This window comes from Geotrypetes seraphini, chromosome 8 (assembly GCF_902459505.1).
Source record: "Geotrypetes seraphini chromosome 8, aGeoSer1.1, whole genome shotgun sequence".
Taxonomy (NCBI): domain Eukaryota; kingdom Metazoa; phylum Chordata; class Amphibia; order Gymnophiona; family Dermophiidae; genus Geotrypetes; species Geotrypetes seraphini.
Window position 1 is genome coordinate 120,734,227 of NC_047091.1, and position 18,083 is coordinate 120,752,309.

Consider the following 18,083-nt stretch of genomic DNA (forward strand, 5'->3'; position numbering starts at 1 on the left):
TCTGATAACCAGGATTTAGAGCAGAATTGAGGATAACCCAAGTTTCCTACAAATCTTGTAGTCCTTAACACTGGTATATTTCCAGTAGTGAGAAGCCAACATAAAGGCTTGTGCAAACTATTTTACCCATGGCTGGCATGCATAGCCAACAAAAAGTTTGATTACTCTTTGTGTTGTGTACAAAAGTTTTTGTGATTTGTGTGTGGGGGGTGGCTTTTTTGTTGTTGGTGGCCCACAAATTTTGAAGAAAATGCAGACTATAAGAACATATGCGTGCAAGAACCTTTTGAGTGTACAAATCAATTGTACTTTTAGCTTCATAGATGTGTATACAAGAGACTTGAAGGTGTGCATTCTTAAGCATTCATTTGTGACCATCTCTGTTGATTAGCCCATAATTATCGTTGGGTCTGTAATATGCTAGACCAGGGGGTGCCCACACTTTTTGGGCTTGCGAGCTACTTTTAAAATGACCAAGTCAAAATGATCTACCAACAATAAAATAACCTCCCCCCCCACAAAGCACACTGTACATAAGAACATAAGAAGTTGCCTCTACTGGGTCAGACCAGAGGTCCATCGCGCCCAGCAGTCCGCTCCCGCGACGGCCCATCAGGTCCATGACCTGTAAGGTGACCGGCGTCTAAGCCCTTTTAATCCCCTTAGCCTTCTCTGTAAGCCCTTTCATAACTTATCTCTACCTCTATCTGTATCCCTCAACCCCCGTGTCCTTCAGGAAATTATCCAATCCTTCCTTGAAGCCCGGTAGAGTACTTTGTCCTATTACAACCTCTGGAAGCACATTCCAGGTGTCCACCAACCTTTGAGTGAAAATGAATTTCCTGGTTCTAAACCTGTCCCCTTTCAATTTCTCTGAGTGCCCCCTTGTTCTTGTGGTTCCCAATAGGCTGAAGAAACTGTCTCTTTCTACCTTCTCTATACCTTTCATGATCTTGAAAGTCTCTATCATGTCTCCTCTGAGTCTCCGCTTTTCCAGGGAGAAGAGCCCCAGCCTTTCCAACCTGTCTGTGTAAGAAAGGTTCTCCATCCCTTTTACCATTTTTGTCGCTCTCCTCTGAACCCTCTCAAGCATTACCATTTCCTTCTTGAGGTATGGTGACCAAAATTGGACACAGTACTCCAGATGCGGGCGCACCATCGCGCGATACAGCGGCATGATGACTTCTTTCGTCCTGATCGTAATTCCCCTCTTAATACCCAACATTCTGTTCGCTTTCTTTGAGGCTGCTGCACATTGTGCCGTTGATTTCATTGTTGTATTTACCAGCACACCCAAGTCTTTTTCAAGGTTACTTTCTCCTAGCACTGATCCCCCCATTTTGTAACTGAATATCGGGTTCTTCTTCCCTATATGCATGACTTTGCATTTCTCTATATTGAAGTTCATTTGCCATTTATTTGCCCACTCTTCCAGTTTGTTTAGGTCCCTTTATAGGTCTTCACATTCTTCCGCCGTTCTAACCCTGCTACAGAGTTTGGTGTCATCCGCAAACTTTATAACTTCACACTTCGTCCCTGTTTCAAGGTCATTTATGAATATATTGAACAGTAGCGGTCCGAGCACCGACCCCTGCGGAACACCACTCGTGACCCTTCTCCAGTCCGAGTAGTGGCCCTTCACTCCAACCCTTTGCTTCCTGCCTGCCAACCAGTGTTTAATTCATCTGTATACGTCCCCTTCCACCCTGTGGTTCTGCAATTTTCTAAGTAGCCGCTCATGAGGTACCTTGTCAAAGGCTTTTTGGAAGTCGAGATAAATGATGTCTATGGGCTCCCCTTTGTCCATCTGGCTGTTTATCCCTTCAAAGTAGTGCAGTAAGTTTGTTTGGCACGATCTTCCCTTGCAGAAGCCATGTTGGCTCGCTTTCAGTTGTCCATTTTTTTTCTATGTGCTCACTGATGCTGTCTTTTATCAGTGCTTCTACCATCTTGCCCGGGATTGAAGTCAAACTTACCGGCCTGTAGTTCCCCGGGTCGCCCCTCGCTCCCTTTTTGAAGATAGGTGTGACATCCTCATTTATATTTCAGGTTTTATTCAGAGGTCAAGGCAGATGACTATGCACTGTCACCTCAGTAACAACCATACAAAAATAGACAGATATACCCCCCTCCCTTTTTACTAAACCGTGATAGCAGTTTTTAGCGCAGGGAGCTGCGTTGAATCCCCCGCGTTGCTCTCAAAGCTCATAGGCTCCCTGCGCTAAAAACAGCTATTGCGGTTTAGTAAAACGGGGCCATAGTGTAAAATATAGACAACAGATATAAATTTTCAAAACGGACACATTTTGATCACTAAATTAAAAATAAAATCATTTTTCCTACCTTTGTTGTCTGGTGATTTCATGAGTCTCTGGTTGCACTTTCTTCTTCTGACTGTGCATCCAATATTTCTTCCCTTCTTTCAGCCTGTATGCTTCCTCTCCTCCAGACCTCATTCCCTTCCCCCAATTTTTTCTTCCTCTCTCCCTCCCCTCCTCCCCTTTTCTTTCTCTCCGTCTTTCTTTCTGTCTCCCTGCCCCCCTTTATTTTTGTTTGTCTGTCTTTCTCTCTCCATGCCTCCTTTCTGCCTGTCTGTCTTTCTGTTTCCCTTCCCTACCCCAAGCTGCCGCCATCGGGGAACAGGTCGCCGCCGTAAATAGGACACTGAAGCGCCTGCCCTTTCTTTCTCCCTGCCTCCCTTTCTTTTTATCTCTCTTCATGCTCCCTTTCTTTCTTTTTTTTCCCTTCTTAACTTCTGTCTCCCTGCCCCCTTTCTTTCTTTCTCCCTGCCCTCCCCCAAGCCACTGCCGCAGCCATCGGGGAACAGGCCCCCAAGCCACCGCCACCTCAAGCTCTCCCTACTTCCCAGCGTCAGGACGACAAGCCTTCCTCTCCCTGACATCAATTCTGCCGTCGGAAAGGAAGTTCCAGGCCAGCCAGGTAGCGATTGGCTGGCCCGGAACTTCCTCTCCGACAGCAGAATTGACATTGGGGAGAGGAAGGCTGACTGGCCTGGTAAATTGTGAAGGCAATGCGAGTCTATCACTGGGCTCCGCAATTGACTCACTTTGCCTTTGCAATCGACGTATTGGGCACCCCTGTGCTAGACAGTCCCTAATGTATTCCAGACTCAAACCTTCAAGATTCTATTTATTGTATATGTTCAAATATAAACAGAGGTAACCTTTTTCCCCCCAAAATGGGGAAAAAAGGTTGACTCAAATATAAATCGAACTTGCCTCAGTCTTGTAAGGTTACTGTGGAAGGGAGTAGCCTAGTGGTTAGAGCTACTGCCTCAGCAACCTGAGGTTGCAAGTTCGATCCCAGCATGCTTTTGTGACTCTGGGCAAGTCACTTAATAACCTCCATTGCTGCAGGTACCACAATTAGATTGTGAGCATGCAGGGACAGATAGGGAAAATACTTAAGAGTACCTGATTTAATATTCAGTGTATTGTAACAACTTTGGGTGAATCTCTTCATGAAGATGCAGTACATATAGCAACTACTGTGGGAACTTGCATCAGCCATTTTGAGTAGTGAATACTGCATGGGGCAGGAGTATTGATAGTATATCAAGTTCACAATAAACTTGAAACATAGGAGGATCACTCTTGCTCTGGCTCACCACTGAACCAGCAGGGCTTAAAGGAGACCTGTGATGGTTCTGAGAGGGGGGAAGAATCAAATATAAACTGAGATCCCTGTTTTTGGTTCAAAATATAGGTTTATATTTGAGTACATACAATAATTCTAATTTTCTCATGAAAATGCATTCTTTATAATACAATGTTGATACATAGCCCTTAATACAGATAGTTGAAATTTTGATTTTTAAAAGGAATGTCATTTAGAACATTGTGTACAATTCTGAGGACTTCACCTTCAAAAGGATATAAATAAGATTGAGTTGTTCCAGAGGGAGGCTACTGAAATGATCAGTGGTCTTCATCATAAAGCATGAGGACAGACTTAAAGATCTCAGATTATACACTTTGGAGGGGGGGAAGGAATATGAAAAATGTTTAAATACCTACCTGGCATAAATGCATGCGGAGAGTCTCTTTCAGTTGAAAGGAAACTCTGGAATGAGAGGGGAATAAGAAGAAGAAAAGGAGATAGATTCAGAAGTAACCTCAGAAAATACTGTTTCACAGAAAGGGTGGTAAACGTTTGGAACTGCCTGTGGTGGAGACAAAATATGTATCTGAATTCAAGAAAGCTTGGGATAAGTACTCTGGCGAAGGACGTAAGAAGACTTGAGGCGGCCCAGAGGAGGGCGACGAAAATGATAGGAGGCTGGCGCCAGAAGACGTATGAGGAGAGACTGGAAGCCCTGAATATGTATACCGTAGAGGAAAGGAGAGACAGGGGAGATATGATTCAGACGTTCAAATACTTGAAGGGTATTAACGTAGAACATAATCTTTTCCAGAGAAAGGAAAATGGTAAAACCAGAGGATATAATTTGAGGTTGAGGGGTGGTAGATTCAAAGACAATGTCAGGAAATTCTACTTTACGGAGAGGGTGGTGGATGCCTGGAATGCGCTCCCGAGAGAGGTGGTGGAGAGTAAAACTGTGTCTAAGTTCAAAGAAGCATGGGATGAACACAGAGGATCTAAAATCAGAAAATAATATTAAAAATTGAACTAAGGCCAGTACTGGGCAGACTTGCACGGTTTGTGTCTGTATAAGGCCCTTTGGTAGAGGATGGGCTGGGGAGGGCTTCAGTGGCTGGGAGGGTGTAGATGGACTGGAGTAGGTTTTAACGGAGATTTCGGCAGTAGGAACCTAAGCACAGTACCGGGTAGAGCTTTGGATTCTTGCCCAGAAATAGCTAAGAAGAAAAAAATTTAAATTGAATCAGGTTGGGCAGACTGGATGGACCATTCGGGTCTTTATCTGCCCTCATCTACTATGTTACTATGTTACATTGACTCTAAGGGAGAAGGATAGTACGTAGAACTCTCCTCTCCTTTCTCGATAGATGACCAAACACTGGAAAAGTGACACCAGTACCAAAATCCATAATATTGAGATATATCCAATCTTCAATCCATATGCCATAATCATACGCCTACATGAACACAAATAAAGTAATCTGTGTCATGAACCCTAATGAAATAATTTAATCCCTGGATATGGCCAGGCTCTTCTAAATTGTAAATTACATTGAACTGCTTTTGGGGTATGTTAATGATCTATAAATACTAATGTAATATGGTCTTTTCTGCTTTCATTTGTATTTTTTTTAATATATATCAAACAGCTTTTAAATTCTAGTGCAAGAGATTTGAAGGTGTGCATTCTTAAGTCTTAACCAACAGGTATTTACCCTCCTTTACTGCGAAGTCTGTAGACAGCCTAATTTACATTTTTTTCTGATCTTCTCCTCTCACTGTAGGCTAGGGGTGCCCAATACATCGATCGTGATTGACCGGTAGATTGGGAAGGCAACGCGAATATCGTGGAGCCCATCCCAGGCCGATCAGCCTTCCTTTCCCCGACGTCCCCAACCGCCGCCCCAAGCTCTCCCTACTTCCCTACGTCAGGCCAATTAGCATTCCTTTCCCCAATGTCAATTCTGCCGTCTGAGAGGAAGTTCTGGACCAGCCAATCGCTGCCTGGATTCTGTAGGGAGAGCTTGGGGCGGCGGTGGCTTGGGGGCCTGTTCCACGATGGCGGCAGCAGCAAACCTAGTGGCTTGGGGGAGACAGAAAGAAGGGGGACAGGGAGACAAAGAAAGAAGGGAAACAGAAAGAAAGGTGGCATGGAGGGAGACAGAGAGAAAGAAGGGGGCAGGGAGGCAGAGAGAAAGAAGGAGGCAGGGAGACAGAGAGAAAGAAGGGGGCAGGGAGGCGGAGAGAAAGAAGGGGGCAGGGTGAAAGAAAGAAAAAGTTGGGGGAGGGAATGAGGTTTGGAGGAGAGGAAGCATACAGGAGGCTGAAAGAAGGGAATATTGGATGCACAGTCAGAAGAAGAAAGTGCAACCAGAGACTCATGAAATCACCAGACAACAAAGGTAGGAAAAATTATTTTATGTTCAATTTAGTGGTCCATTTTGAGAATTTATATCTGCTGTCTATATTTTGCACTATGGTTCCCTTTTACTAAACCGCAATAGCGGTTTTTAGCGCAGGAAACCTATGAGCGTCAAGAGCAGCGCGGGGCATTCAGCACAGCTCCCTGCACTAAAAACTGCTAAAAAGGGAGGGGTATATTTGTCTATTTTTTGTATGGTTTTTACTGAGGTGACATTGCATAGAGTCATCTGCCTTGACCTCTTTGAAAAAAAACCAGAATATGAATGATAATTAACATTTTCTCTGCCTTTTAGTGTGCTTTGTGGGGGTTTTTTAAATTTTATTTTATTGTTAGTAGATCATTTTGACTTGGTCATTTTAAAAGTAGCTCGCAAGCCCAAAAAGTATGGGCACACCTGCTCTAGGCTGTGCTGGATTTCCTCACTTTGTACAGCAGAGTTGTAAGAGCTTCTCTCTTCTGCTCACATTTATTTTTCTTTCTTTTTCGAGGGTTTCACCCATAAGTGAAGCTTTTTGGTGCTGCAGAGGATCTCTGTTCCCTTGAGAAATTTCTGGCTGCGAGAAGATACAGGCACATGCTTTGCATGATTCCTGTGTAGCTAGCCTACATTAATAGTTCAGAGGCTCAGGGTTGTTCCCTTGGAAGCCAGCTCACCCCAGGTTTTGTCCACAGTAGGCTTGAGTGCAGGCTGTGAGGCTTCCTTGATGGGAAGATATCAAGATCAGAGCCAACTACTTTTCTCCCCCCATGATGTTGTGCAGGTTTTTTGGGGGGGGGGTGTGAGGGTCCAGTCCCAAGGGGGAAGACTGGACAGCAATCCAAAGAAACAAGCTGATTTCTCTCTGTCAGGCTTGCTTGAGGCAGAAATCTTTCATAATTTATCTACCTGGTATGAAAGAAAGTAGCAAGCATGTTGTGACATGTCTCGAGGTTACTCAAGTCTAATATTCCAAGAGACAGGATGTCAGGAGAGTCTTCGTGCGAACCAAGTAAGAAATTTGGAGCACCATTCAGTGATAAAATTTCTTACAAATGAAGGGAAAAAGCCTTAGGAGACCCATGAACACATGACTAGTTTATGGTGAGTCTGCCCCATCATCCTATAAAGTAAAATTTTGGAGCAAGCAATTTAAGTGGGGTAGAGAGTCCATTGAAGATGACCCTCACACTGGACGGCCTGTGGAAGCAACTTGCACAGAAATGCTGAAGAAATGGGCATCTTGGCAAGTACAGTGTAGGGATGGAGATCTGATAAGTTCTGATCCAGGGCATCAGAACACAGGCAGGGTCAGCACACAGGCGGTTCTGAACACAGGCCAGGACGGCACACTGACCTAGGCCCTGTGTGCGGATCTAGGCCTGTGTGCGGATCTGAGGCCCTGTTTCTCATTCCCTCTCCCTCCTGTCACATAAACATTCTAAGCAAGGACAAGGTTTGCACCTTGTGACAGAATGCTGAGGCATTTCTTCTCCCTTCCTGTCGCATATTAACCTGACACATTTACCCTTATTTCCTTATCTTGTTTAAGCATCCCTTATATTGGCAGCAATCAGATTTTGTCTGAGCAAGCCTTGACTTAAGGCTAATCCAGAAAGCTTAAGAAGTATGCATTATCCCTGGACAAGCAGGCAGCATATTCTCTACATATTCTCTACAAGCAAACTTTGATTGAAGATCTCAAAGTTTGCTAGTGCCTCCCCGCTCCATTAGAGGCTTCTTCGGTAGCTGAATTGAACCTGAAGACGGAAGAGGAGACTTATCCGGAGCTGAGGTCTTCGAAGCTGAGACCTTCGAAGTCGAGGGAGACTTGCCCGGGGCCGAGGTCTTCGAGGCTGACGTTGAGGCCGAGACCGGGGCCAAAGCGGTGTCAGTCTCCATGGCGAAGAGCTCCGCAATCCTGGCCCAACGCCGACACAGAGCCCGAGGCTGAAGAGTGTTACAACGAGGACAGGAGTCCGTCGGGTGATCAGCTCCCAGGCACAGCGGTGCGGGTCTGTGATTGAAATAACTCGACCGCACTGCGTGCACTTTTTAAACCCGCTGAGAGGCTGGGACATAAGAAAAAAATGGCTACGGCAAACTGGGAGCCCCCGGTCACTGAATTGAAAAGAAAAAAACAAGAATAAACCGCACAGCGACTCCCGACTAAAACAAAGAAGCCGCGGTGCTAGAAAGGCACTTAGCAAAACGTGGAAAACTAAGAACTGAAGACCACGAGGAGGGGATGTGCCCTCTAGTGGAGCGGGAAGGCACACGCATGTGTGGTACAGCACTAGCAAACTTTGAGATCTTTAATCAAGTTTGCTTGAAAAGCTGTCCGCGACGGGGCTCCGTGGGTGACGTCATAGAAACATAGAAATAGACGGCAGATAAGGGCCACGGCCCATCAAGTCTGCCCACTCCAGTGATCCTCCCTATCTGTCTTTGCGGATAGATCCCACATGTCTATCCCATCTGGCCTTAAAATCCGCCACACTGGTGGCCTCAATAACCTGAAGTGGAAGACTATTCCAGCGATCAACCACCCTTTCAGTGAAGAAGAACTTCCTAGTGTCACTGTGCAGTTTCCCGCCCTTGATTTTCCACGAATGCCCCCTTGTTGCCACGGGACCCTTAAAGAAGAAGATGTCTTCTTCCACCTTGATGCGGCCCGTGAGATATTTGAATGTCTCGATCATATCTCCCCTCTCTCGACGCTCCTCGAGTGAGTAGAGCTGCAAATTCCCCAACCGCTTCTCGTACGGGAGCTCCCTGAGTCCCGAGACCATCCTGGTGGCCATTCTCTGGACCGATTCCAGTCTCAGCACATCCTTGCGGTAATGCGGCCTCCAGAATTGTACACAGTACTCCAGGTGCGGTCTCACCATGGATCTATACAGTGGCATAATGACTTCAGGTTTACGGCTGACGAAACTCCTGCGTATGCAACCTATGATTTGCCTTGCTTTGGATGAAGCTTGCTCCACTTGGTTTGCAGACTTCATGTCTTCCCTGACAATCACCCCCAAGTCTCTTTCTGCTTCAGTTCTTGTCAGGATCTCGCCATTTAGGGTGTACATCTTGCATGGATTTTGGCTTCCCAGGTGCATGACTTTGCATTTTTTGGCATTGAAACTGAGTTGCCAGGACCTAGACCAGTGCTCCAGCAGAAGTAAGTCATGCACCATATCGTCTGTCATTGCTTTTTTGTCTGTTGTGCTTTTGCTCACTACATTGCTCAGTTTGGCATCATCGGCGAACAATGTTATTCTACCTCGGAGCCCTTCTGTCAAGTCTCTTATATAGATGTTGAACAAGATCGGACCCAGGACGGAGCCCTGTAGCACTCCACTTATCACCTCCGACATCTAGGAGGGGGTGCCATTCACCATCACCCTCTGAAGCCTACCTTCAAGCCAGTTCCCAACCCATTTGGTTAATGTGTCGCCCAAACCTAAAGAACTCATCTTGTTCAGCAACCTGCGGTGTGGCACGCTATCAAATGCTTTGCTGAAATCCAGGTAGACGATGTCCAGGGACTCGCCAACATCCAGCTTCCTCGTCACCTAGTCAAAGAAGCTGATCAGGTTGGATTGGCAGGATCTCCCCTTAGTAAATCCATGTTGGCGGGGATCCCGCAGATTCTCCTCGTCCATGATCCTATCCAATTGGCGCTTGATTAGGGTTTCCATTAGTTTGCTCACTATTGAAGTGAGACTCACTGATCTGTAGTTTGCCATCTCCATCCTGGAGCCTTTTTTGTGTAGTGGAATGACGTTAGCCGTCTTCCAGTCCATCGGGACGTTACCTGTACTAAGGGAGAGATTGAAGAGCGCGGATAGTGGTTCCGCCAAGACATCACCCAACTCCCTGAGTACCCTAGGGTGTAGGTTGTCAGGCCCCATTGCCTTGTTGACCTTGATTTTTGACAGCTCACAGTAGACGCTGCTGGGTGTAAATTTGAAATTACTAAACGGGTCTACTGATTTAATCCTTGTCTGTGGCTGAGGGCCGATTCCCGGCGCCTCGCAAGTGAAGATTGAACAGTTGGGCCTTTTCCGAGTCCGTCTCTACATGGTCTCCGTCTGGTTTTCTGAGTCGTACTATCCCACCCGAGTTCTTTTTTCTGTCACTAATATACCTGAAGAAGGATTTATCTCCCTTCTGGATGTTCTTTGCTAGAGACTCCTCCATGCGGAATTTGGCCTCTCTAACTGCCGCTTTGACGGCTCTTGATTTGGTCAGATAATCTACTCTGGAGTCCTGTGTCCCTGATTGTTTGTAACGTCACCCACATGTAGAGAATATCTGCCTGCTGTCCCTGGATAACACCTGTTACGGTAAGTAACTGTGATTTATAATCTTTGAACTGTCGCATGCTATAGTAAGATTTGATACATATCAGAAATGTACACATTGGGAATCACTTTATTGTATTATGTATTCATATGTCACGTGAGATAGTAACTTTGTGAATCACATGAAATATGTAAACAATGTTTTGTCTTGGTCTAATCTTCACTGTAAATGCATTATGATATTATAACCTTGTAGAGCATTAGCTAAGTAATTAATGGAACTATGATTCTCAATAAAAGGGGGAGAGACGATCCTTTTAGGTCGCCTCCTCCCACTCTGAGCCTTGTGTGTGCAGCATCATTCCTACAGTACAGTTTGGAAAATAATTCATGAAAAGTTGGGCATGTCCAAGGTAAGTGCAAGATGGGTTCCAGGAATGCTGAAGCCATGTCTGAAGACCATGAGGCTCCAGTGCTGTCAGGGGAACTTGGAGATGTTCTGTGAAGACCAAGTGAATTTTTTTCATCTTTTGTGACTGGAGAGAAAACTTGGGTCTATCACAGAGATCCTGAGTCCAAAATGGAGTCAATGCAGTCCACCACCCCCAAAAAGTTAAAGACAAAAATCTGCTTGCAAAATCATGGCAACTGTCTTCTGAGATGAAAGATTTTTGCTTCTGGTGTTCATGCCATACAAGATAACCATAACCAGGGAAAGTTACCACCAACTCAGTGATCGCTTTGTGGGAGTCAGTCAAGGAAAAAAGACGTGAAGAAGCTACACCCTTTCTGTGTTTTCCTCAACAATGCACCGGTGCATGTGTCATGACAATCGCAGGCTGCCATCCAAGAATATGGGTTTCAGCAGCTGAACCATCCACCTTACAGCCCTGACCTGGCTCCCTTGGATTATTTTCTGCAGTGTTCTCCCTAGGGCCTTTTAGCTGGATGGTCCGCCCAGCTAATTTAGACAAGCGCTCGGCTATTATCTGCTGTTGCCGCCGCTGCTGAACATTAAAAAAAAAACAAACAAAAAAAACCGGCTTGGAGATTTCAGCCCGTAGCGAGCTTATGCTCCGGGGCTCTATTGGGGGAAATACTGCCGGGTCCTGCCTTCGCGGAAACAGAAAGTAGGCAGGACCCGGCAGCAAGAAGAGCAAATGCTTCACTAACCTGTCTCCCGTCTTAGCCCGTAGCAAACGCTTGTTTCAGGGCTCTCAACATGTGCGTGCCGGCTTCCCTTCTCTTCCCTCCGAAACTGGAAATTATGTCCGGGGCGGGGAGGGGGGAAGAGAAGGGAAACCGGCACACACGTCAGAGCCCTGGAGCATAAGTTCGCTACGGACTAAGGCGGGAAACTTACAATTTGTTGCTCTTGCTGCTGGGTCCTGCCTACTTTCTGTTTCCGCGAAGGCAGGACCCGGCAGCACTTCTCTACATCGCTCCTTAGTTTTTATGAAGTGGTGCAGTGAGGGGCTATCGGTTGTGGTTACCACAGCCAGCACTTTACTGGCGCAGGCAGTAGCAGCAGGAGGATGATGGTGGCCTTATATAATCAATGAGGCGAGCCCAGCGGTGGCGCTGCAGTGCCTGCGGGAGGCGTGCGAGAGTGTGACAGCCGCCCTGGAGCCGCTGCACTTCAACAAACTGGACTTTGGTGAGACCGGCGTGCTCAATCACTTCTACAACGCAGGTGCACGGGAAGCGCGAGAGTAGGGGTAGAAAGTGGCCAGAGTGAGAAGGTATTAGGCCCCGCGGTTTGTTGGGGGTGTATATGGGGTTTTTATTACTTATAACCAGCTGAATTTCAAAATAAAAGTGTGAGCAGAGTGGCTGTACTGCTATAAATAATTTGTTTAAAAAGTGCACTAACAAATTGCCATCTTAATGGAAATTCTTGCAAGCCCCCTTGTTAATACTGCTGTTTTCTTGGTAGTTATTTCAGCTGGGGTTTTTGGTTTTTTTTGGCAGCTCAGAAGAGCCAAACTGAGCAGTCTTTTACCTCTCCTTTACTGTCATTACAGAATTTGCTTTTTCTTCATTGTCATTTTCAGAGCCCCCCACTCCCTTTTTCCTGCTCCTCCTTTTCACAGCTGGGCCTTCCTCCCACAAAAGGACAAATGGTGAGTGAGAAGTGTCACCATCACATTGTCCTGACCAGAAGGCTGAGCCAATCTTCCATGTCTGCTTTCAAAGGCTATTCAGAAAAATCTAAAGTTGGAAAAACTGAATTGAAGTTTTCCCCATGAATTTGATTGTACTTGATCAGAAAATAATTTTTTTTAAAAATTTGAAAGCCCTTCCCGGGGTCCCTCAAAGTCACTGATTACAAAGCTCCATTTTTCTTAAAATTTGCTATTATTTTTTATTAATGAAGCAATTTTCTTGGTATTATAGCTATAACTGTTTAGATTGCTGCAGCTGCCAATGCTCGTGGAGGGAGGTTTGTCGGTCATCTCACGGTGGGGTTCGCATGTAAGGGAGAGATAGGAGGGTCAGCGGGGTGGGGGTGGGGAGAAGTGGGCTGCTCTGGTTGCTCTTTAACTTTAACTTTAACTAGCGTCATTAACTTCTTTGGGCAGTGTTTACAATTTGCTGCTGTTGCCAGCTTCAGGTCTTCCTCTCTGCCGAGTCCTGCCTATTTCCTGTTTCCATGAAGGTAGAATCCAACAGAGAAGGCCCGAAGCTGGCAACAGCAGCAAATTGTGAATGCTGCTGCTGCTGCCCGAAGAAGTTCATGACCGGGGATGGGGTGACAGAAGGAGGAAAGGGAGCAGAGGGTGGAGAGAATTGCTGCACACAACTGGAGGGAGAAAGAAAGGGAGAAGGAAGATGGGGGAGGGTGGGAAAGGAAGGAATGAAAGGAGATGCCAGGGCATGGAGGGGGAGGGAGAGATGGAAGAAAAGGAGAGAGATGCCAGGGAATCAGGGAAGGGAAGGAGACAGAGATGCCAGCCCGTGGGGTGGGAAGGAAAGAAAGGAGAAGAGAGAGATGCCAGAGGAGGTGGTGACAGAGAGAGAAAAATGGAGAGCTGGCAGAGCTGAAATCAATCATGTACAAAGGAGAGACGGGGCACAGGATAGACAGTTTATGGAAGGAGCATAGAAAGAGGGAAGATACCATATGGAACAGGGAGAGGGCAGACAGTGAATGGAAAGGGCTGATGCTACATGGAAGACAGAGAGAGGACAGATGCTGGCTAGAAAGAAGAGAGTGAAGACAAGATGATTAAAGCAGAAATGACAAAAGATAGAAAAAATATTTTTTGTTGCTTTAGAATAAAATAATATTAGTTGTATTGATAAAACTTTTAGAAACAGAAAATAAGGTAATCTTTTTACTGGACTTATTTTAATACATTTTTTACTAACTTTTAGAGACCAAAACCCCCTATCTCAGGTCAGGACAGTATAATGTAACAGCAGTATACTATATTGACCTGAAGAAGGAGGCTGTGGCCTTTAAAAGTTAATTGAAAAATTGATTAGCCCAATAAAATGGTATATTCTTATCTTCAATTTGTTTTATTTTTATTTGTTAATTTGTAAAGTGGTGATTATGTATCAGTTTTTTCAAATTTACATTTACTGTCTTTATATTTTGCACAGTATTAGGGGACAAGTGTCACTGTTTCTGTGGTGGCAGATTCTGGTTTCTTGGTGGTTCAGTTTAATTTTTGTCTACGTATTTTTATTTTTAGTTTGTGATTATTCCATATTGGGCAAGGGTGTATCTGTGTTCTGTGTGTATGAAAAGGACATGGTTTTCTGTTAGCATCAACTGTACAGGATCAATTGATTGTGCAGGATCTGGTTTGTTTAGTTTTACAGTGTGTGTGTTGGTGTTCTAGTGCTCACTGCAGTGTTTAAGATGCTGCCTTGTCCTAGATGTACCCTTGTTGTGTGACTCATGGATTATTACTAAAAAATAACTTTTTTATATAGAGGAGAGGGTTGTTAAAAATGATTAGCACTGGCTGTCATATATACTAGGTACGCCACTGGATTTAATGATCCTATTCTAACCACCAAATTTCCCCGTCCCGCCCCACCCGGCGACTTTTTCATGCCACCCGGCTGAAAAAAATTTCTGGGGAGAACACTGTTCTGTTCCGCATTTTGAAAAAATCTCTTCTGTGATAGTGGTTTTCACGTGATAAAGACATCAAGGAAGCCGTGATGTCCTAGTTTGAAGGTCAAACGAAGAATTCTTTTCAAAGGGGTTAACGTCATTTCAGGAAAAATGGATGAAGTGTTTGATGCTATCAGGAAACGATATTGAAAAAAAACCCACAAAATTTTTGAACACTCTATTCTTTCCTACTAAATTATTGAATGCCCCTCGTACCTCTGACTAGAGGTTCAGTGTGAGCAGCTTCCAACATTAAGCATGGCACAGTGAGTGAAAATGTGTGAGGAGTTCTTAAAAGTTACTTTCAGAGGTTTCTATGGCTAGGAACTAGGTCCCCCACCTCCAAGAAACCCTTCCCTGAATTTTTTGTCTTTCTTGTTTGCTGCCATGGGCTGTTTTAGGCACAAAAATCGTTATTGCAGCAGCCATCTTGGTTTTGCTATTTTGATTTTAAAAGCTTCCATCTGCCTCAAAACCCCTCACCACTACTGCTGCTGCTTTAGGAGATCCTGGAGATATGTCAGGCTCGGGGAGGGGGGGGCTGTTCACTGAATCGGTGAGTCTTATTTTTTGGGGGAGAGGGGGGATGAATCAATTTCTTTGACTGGGTGACCAGAGAATTGGATAGAGGATGTGTGCTAGACGTCTAATTAATAAACTGAGTGCCCTCGGGATGGGTCCCAAAGTGACAGGCTGGGTCAAGAACTGGTTGAGTGGAAGGCGACGGAGGGTAATGATCAATGGAGATCACTCTGAGGAAAGGGATGTTACCAGTGGTGTGCCTCAACGTTCTGTTCTTGGGCCTGTTCTTTTTAACATTTTTATAAACAATATAGCTGAAGGGTTGTCAGGTAAGATTTGCCTCTTTGCGGATGATATCAAAATCTGCAATAGAGTAGCTACGCTGGATGGTGTGAATAACATGAAGAAAGACCTGGCGAAGTTTGTAGAATGGTCTGATTTGGCAGCTAAAATTTAATGGTAAGAAATTCAAGGTCATGCATTTAGGCTGCAAAACCCCAAGGGAACAATACAGTTTAGGGGATGAAGAACTTATGTGCACGACAGAAGAGCAGGACTTGGGTGTGATTGTATGTGATGATCTTAAGGTGGCCAAACAGGTTGAAAAGGTGACGGCGAAAGCCAGGATGCTAGGTTACATAGGGAGAAGTATGGCCAGTAGGAAAAAGGAGGTATTGATGCCACTGTATAAGACTTTGGTGAGACCGCATTTAGAATATTGTGTACAATTCTGGAGGCTTCACCTTCAAAAAGATATAAAAAGGATGGAATCTGTCTAGAGGAAGGTTACTAAAATGGTATGTAGTCTTCATCATAAGACGTATGGGGATAGACTTAAAGATCTCAATCTGTATACTGGGGAGGGGAGATATGATAGAGACATATAAATACCTACATAATGTAAATGTGCATGAGTCGAGTCTTTCATTTGAAAGAAAACTCTGCAATGAGAGGACATAGGATGAAGTTAAGAGGTGATAGGCTCCGGAGTAATCTAAGGAAATACTTTTTTACAGAAAGGGTGGTATATGCCTGGAACAGTCTCCCAGAAGAGGTGGTGGAGACAGACTGTGTCTGAATTCAAAAGGATCTGGGATAGGCACGTGGGATCTCTCTTGCAGTGTCGGAGAGCACCATCGGCTCAGTTGTGATGTGTGTATACTGTATGAAGTCCTGGCAGAACCATTATCTGTTCTTTTCAATCTTTCCCTAAGCACAGGAAGGGTCCCCTTGGACTGGAAAACCGCCAACGTAATCCCACTCCACAAAAAGGGCTGCAGGACAGAGACAGCAAACTACAGACCAGTAAGTCTCACGTCTATAGTGTGTAAACTCATGGAAACACTGATCAAACAGAATATTGACACAATCCTAGACGAAGAAAAACTGCGTGATCCACACCAACACGGGTTCACCCAGGGTAGATCCTGCCAATCTAATCTGATTAGCTTTTTTGACTGGGTTACTAGACAACTGGATGCTGGAGAGTCACTGGACGTAGTGTATTTGGACTTCAGTAAAGCATTTGATAGCGTCCCTCATCGAAGATTACTGAACAAGCTAAAATCGATAGGATTAGGAGACACTCTAACTACATGGGTTGGGGATTGGCTGAGCGGCAGACATCAAAGGGTAGTGGTGAACGGTACCCCATCTGAAGCATCGGACGTGATAAGTGGAGTGCCGCAGGGCTCGGTCCTGGGTCCGATTCTATTCAACTTATTCATAAGAGATATGACGCAAGGACTTAAGGGAAAGGTATCGCTGTTCGCCGACGACGCCAAACTTTGCAACATAGTAGGTAGAAGCTTATTACCTGATAATATGACACACGATCTACTGCTGCTGGAACAATGGTCAACTACTTGGCAGCTTGGCTTCAATGCTAAAAAATGCAAGGTAATGCACCTGGGAAAGAGAAACCCGCGTAGAACTTATGTACTAAATGGTGAAACCTTGGTTAGGACCACAGCGGAACGCGATCTAGGAGTGATCATTAGCGAGGACATGAAGGTTGCCAATCAAGTGGAGAAGGCTTCCTCCAGAGCAAGACAAATGATGGGGTGTATCCGCAGAGGTTTCGTCAGCAGGAGACCTGAAGTTATGATGCCGTTGTACAGAGCCATGGTGAGGCCTCACTTAGAGTACTGCGTTCAGTTTTGGAGACCTCACTACCGAAAGGACGTGCTGAGAATCGAGTCGGTACAGCGAACAGCCACCAGGATGGTCTTGGGGCTCAAGGATCTCGCGTATGAAGAAAGACTAGAGAAATTGCGGATGTACTCACTTGAGGAAAGAAGGGAACGGGGAGATATGATTGAAACGTGTAAGTATATCACGGGGCACATCGAGTCAGAAGATGATATATTCCGGCTCATGGGACCCTCAACCACCAGAGGGCATCCGCTAAAAATCAGGGGAGGGAAGTTTCATGGCGACTTCAGGAAGTATTTCTTCACCGAGAGAGTTGTGGATCATTGGAACAGACTCCCACTCCAGGTGATAAAGGCCAGCAGCGTGACGGATTTTAAGAGAAAATGGGATACTCACGTGGGATCTTTAAGGAAGTAAACTCAGGGGGGAGGATACTTGGAATGGGCAGACTTGGTGGGCTATAGCCCTTTTCTGCCGCTTTTTCTATGTTTCTATGTTTCTATGACATTGCTTGTATATCAAGTTAAAATTTAATAAAATGTTTGGTTGTCTTGCAAAACACTTGCAAACCAAGTTACTTGCAATTCAAGGTTTTACTGTATATTCAAATATTTATATTCGAGCCACCACCTGACCACTGGTGTGGCTGTCCTCTTCTTCCTCCTCCACTCAACCCCAATGACTACCACGGCTGTGCACTGCCATGTGCTACCCCCCCCTCAATGAATACCATTGCCGCTGTCTATTATAGAGGCCCCTCACCAATGAACTTAGCATCACTATCCTACTTATCCACCCCCTCTTCAGCCAGCAGCTTACCAGTTGGTGCAGAAGAAAGCTGCTGCCACGAAGCACAAGAAAGCCACAACTACCAATGACATACGCAGATCCAGTGTGGGGCCTTGAGCATTTGCTCATGCTCAAGGCCTGCTGGTTCCATCCTCCTCAGAG

At 45.3% G+C, this 18,083-nt stretch overlaps 2 protein-coding genes across 6 annotated transcripts in view; one reads left to right on the forward strand and one right to left on the reverse strand.

Annotated features, from left to right (window-relative positions):
- The window catches only part of LOC117366210 (survival of motor neuron protein-like), a 72,541-nt gene that overhangs the window by 36,113 nt on the left and 18,345 nt on the right, over positions 1–18,083 (reverse strand). The window lies entirely within an intron of this gene.
- The window catches only part of LOC117366212 (spindlin-W-like), a 53,490-nt gene that overhangs the window by 1,015 nt on the left and 34,392 nt on the right, over positions 1–18,083 (forward strand). The window lies entirely within an intron of this gene.